We start from the raw sequence: 4,366 nt of genomic DNA, 5'->3' as shown, positions 1-4,366 counted from the left end.
TTTGCTTTCTGCCTAGGGTTTTAAAAAATGGTTGCCACAAATGGGTAATATAGGTAGCTTGCTGATTCATAAATTGTACTAGTTCCTTCTTCATTATGGCCTTAGAGCCAGAAAACACATATGTATGTATGTGTATGTATGTGTGTATGTGTGTATGTGTGTATGTGTGTATGTGTGTATGTGTGTATGTGTGTATGTATGTATGTATGTATGTATGTATCTATCTATCTATCTATCTATCTATCTATCTATCTATCTATCTATCTATCTATCTATCAGTGGTGAAATGTAAAATTTGTTACTACCAGTTCTGTGGGCGTGGCTTGGGGGGGTTTAATGTGACTGGGTGGGCGTGGCCAACTTTTTTTTTTTACTTTTAAAAGCATTTTTTCTACAACCTTAAGAGGTTGCAGAAAAAAATGCTTTTAAAAGCCTCTGACGATCCCAGCTGAGCCGCGCGATCATCAGAGGCTTTTTTTTTTACTTTTAAAAGCATTTTTTCAGCTGAAGAGGTTGCAGGAAAAAATGCTTTTAAAAGTAAAAAAAAAAAAAAAAAGCCTCTGATGATCGTGCGGCTCAGCTGGGCATGGGGGGGGACAGGGATTTTTGCTACTGGTTCTCTGAACCACCCATCGCCATCGCTACCAGATCAGGTGATCCGGTCCGAACCAGGAGCATTTCACCCCTGATTGATATATATATATATATATATATATATATATATATATATATATGTATGTATGTATGTATGTATGTATGTATGTATGTATGTATGTATATGTATATGTATATGTATATGTATATGTATATGTATATGTATGTGTGTGTGTGTGTGTGTGTATATATATACACACACACACACACATACACATACTTTAGGTTTTGTCTGCTTTGTTGCATTTTATAGCTATTACTTCTAAATGTGCATTGGGTTTATTAGCAATATAATGAGAAAAAATATTTTGGGTGAATTTTTTATTACGGTATTGTTGCACAAAAACTTTTTAAAAATATTTATTTTCTGAAATTAATATTACTAAGTATTGCAATTCTCTATTATAATTTTCCAGTTTATACCTAGGATTAATTTTTCTTTAATTGGTCTGACCACTAATACATTGGTATATATTTATCTTTTCATCTTATTGTTATAAGATTGTTCATCTTATCTTTTCATTACAATTGTTTCTTAACAATCTCACAGATTTCATTGGGTTTTATTTCCATGTTTATAAGATTATAGCTTTAAAGTATCAATAAAAACAGTTATGCATCAAGTCCCTCAGATTATTAATTAGTTTCCATTAATTTCCATTGAAGATAAAGCAGATTTTAAGCAGATGTGTCTGAAAGTTCTGATTTAATGTTTCATCTATGTTTTTAGTTGTTCCAGCAACCTTACAGTGAAAAAAGATTTTAAACAAATCACGGTTCAAGTAGAGCCAGCATTATTATCATGCTTGGTATATATCCTGATGTATTTACTTCCTCTGTTACTTGCATTTTCTTTTGTAAACTATACATTTAAGTAAAACAGTCAACACTGGTTTCATTTATAATTGAATATAGATATATACACTGAGGGAACATGCTGTAACAGAGTGCTCATCAGCAATTTGCTTAAAGTGTGTGAAATTGGCTTTTGCTGAAGTTCTGCATTTTTAGCTAATTTCAGTTGTTGTTAATCTCCTTTCAATGGCCGCTTTGACAGACAGCAAAGTAGTAGTAGTTTTTCAATGATGCCATCCCACGAGAGTGTTGACTGAATGCGAATGATGCTATCCAATTATCAGTGTATTTCCTATCCGATTGGTATTTAATCAGGCTGTAGGTGCTACTTGTGTGAGAAAAACTCCTGAGATACAATTTGCCCTTGATTGGAACATGCCACAAGTAAATTATACTTCCACAACTCAGATTATGTGTGAAGAACTCACAATCAGTATCATCTGGGTCTAAATTCTGCTCTGTATCATATCATGTGGTATATATTGCAAATAATTTTTGCCTGGTCTTGTTTGCTTTAAAATTATGCAGACAGTCTCACAGACAAAATCAGACATAAGCATTATGACACTTTCTCACAGGAGTGTCTACAGGAATTCTAACTCTTTAACTCCATCTAGAGGTCATGAGGATTTTGACAGAACAGTTATAGTATACTTTATGTGATAGGCTTTTCAGGTTAAGTCATGACCATGATTTATTTATTTGGTATCAGTGGTGTGTTGCCCCCGGTTCGCACCGGTTCTATAGAACTGGTAGTAAAACCGGCAGGAGGCCCTGCCCACTGACCTCGAAAATGCTTCTGTGCATGCACAGAAGAGCGGCACACATAAGCAAAGCGAGCGCGCGGCCCCATTGTGAACCGGTAGTAAAGGTAAGTAGAATACACTCCAGTTTGGTATGGTGTAACAGAATACAGCATTAACCATTGTTTTTACAGTATTTTCGATACTCATGCTGCTGCTTCTTGCTGGGAGATCCTTATGAGGTCCAGCAGCGAGAATGTGTAGACTATTTAGCTGTGACAAAGTCAGGTTGCTTAGAGTGCACCACAAGGAAGCTAGCTTACATTGCACCCTATGACTATAATAAAAGCACCTGATAAACCTGTGATGGTGAACCTATGGCACGTGTGCCAGAGGTGGCCCGCAGAGCCCTCTCTGTGAGCATGCACACCATCACCATCACCATCAGCTGCTCTTTCAGGTTCCATTGCGCACATGCGTGCTGGAATCCGGAAAAGAGCAACTGTCTGGCTTTCATGCGTGTGACAGAACCTGGAAGAGCAACTGGCCACCACATGTATGCACAACAGCCTGTTGCTTTCTTTCAGGTTCTGGCACTCTAACGTGCACATGCTCCAGTTTTGGCACTCGTGCCAAAAAGGTTAACCATTACTGTGATAAACCATAAACCTTGTTTTAAAATCTATTGTAATTTAGTCTAAACTCAACAATTGCATTTGAACTTAATAGCAATAGCGCTTAGACTTATATACTGCTTCACAGTGCTGTACAGCCCTTTTTAAGTGGTTTACAGAGTCAGCATATTGCCCGCAACAATCTGGGTCCTCATTTTACCAACATTGGAAGGATGGAAGGTTTAGTCAACTTTGAGACAGTGAGACTCAAACTGCCGAAATGCTGGCAGTTGGCAGTTAGCAGAATTAGCCTGCAATACTGATTCCAACCACTGCTATTTAAGATATTTAAGTTGCTCTATATTCTGAATATCTGAAAGTTTGCATCAATATATAATGTTATATAAGGAGTTTTTTTGCATGGGCAGTTATATATATATATATTGAAGAAAAGATACCATTAGCCTATAATTTCATCACCATTTGGATGGCCCTGGATTTTATCTGATATGCTCCCCCCTTCTACGAACTGTACTCCTAATCTGGCTCAAAAATGGTTCAACCTTAGGAGGTAAATGCCAACAACACTCATAATACCAATAGAAGAGAAAATTTGTAGTTTAGGATTGAACTGTGGTATCCTTGGTGCTTTCTGAGCTTGATTATTTTCCTGCAAATATTTCATTACCAAGCTATGTAAGATCATCACTGATCATGTTACCTAGTTTGGTAATGAAACTTTTGCAAGAAAACAACCAAGCTCAGAGAGCACCAAGAACCCCACAAGACTGAAAGTTTTGGGAGATTTTAAGTTTCTGTGTCACTATGTAAAGTCTGATGCAACTATGGAATTCATGACTACCACAGCAACCATCAGTTTGACCTAAGACAACACAAGTGGTAGCATGCTTGGTCCAGGGAAGGTTTCAAAACCCATTGCTACCGGTTTGCTCATGGGTGCGTGTGCACTCATGCATGCACACAACACTTCTGCACATGCGCAGAAGCTTTCGGGCGGGTGAGGGAGCCTTCCACCGCCGACGCTACCAGTTTGCCTAGTCCGGGGTGAACCAGTAGCAACCCATCACTGACTTGAGATGATTGCTGTCTCAGGGCAGTTGTAATATGCAGTTTTCCAGGCAGAGAACTTTGCTATCACTCCTTTGCTATCGTCAGATCACTACATGGCTGCTTTTCAGCTTGCTGTTGTTACTTCCTTTCCCACTTCAATTTGATCAGCTTTATGGTGGCAAATCTTGTTTGGGTTAAATAGAAAAAAACTTTTCTATTTAAATAGAAAAAAACTTTTCTATTTCTATTTCCCAACTACCATGTACAACTTTCCTTGTCCCCTGTCATTTCTGCCCCGTTATGACTCCCTTATGTTTATTTTGTAAGCCATTTTGTAAGTTATACCACTGAAATCCCAACCAAAATGGTACTGTGGGAATCTCCCCTTTGTAATACTCTATACCAGTGGTGGATGTCAAACTCGATTTC

This window comes from Pituophis catenifer, unplaced genomic scaffold (genome assembly GCF_029215685.1).
Source record: "Pituophis catenifer annectens isolate HBS135680 unplaced genomic scaffold, rPitCat1.0.hap2 SCAF_2, whole genome shotgun sequence".
In the NCBI taxonomy this organism is placed as follows: Eukaryota; Metazoa; Chordata; class Lepidosauria; order Squamata; family Colubridae; genus Pituophis; species Pituophis catenifer.
The sequence above is the reverse complement of the archived record's forward strand: the minus strand, read 5'-3'. Positions refer to the sequence as shown.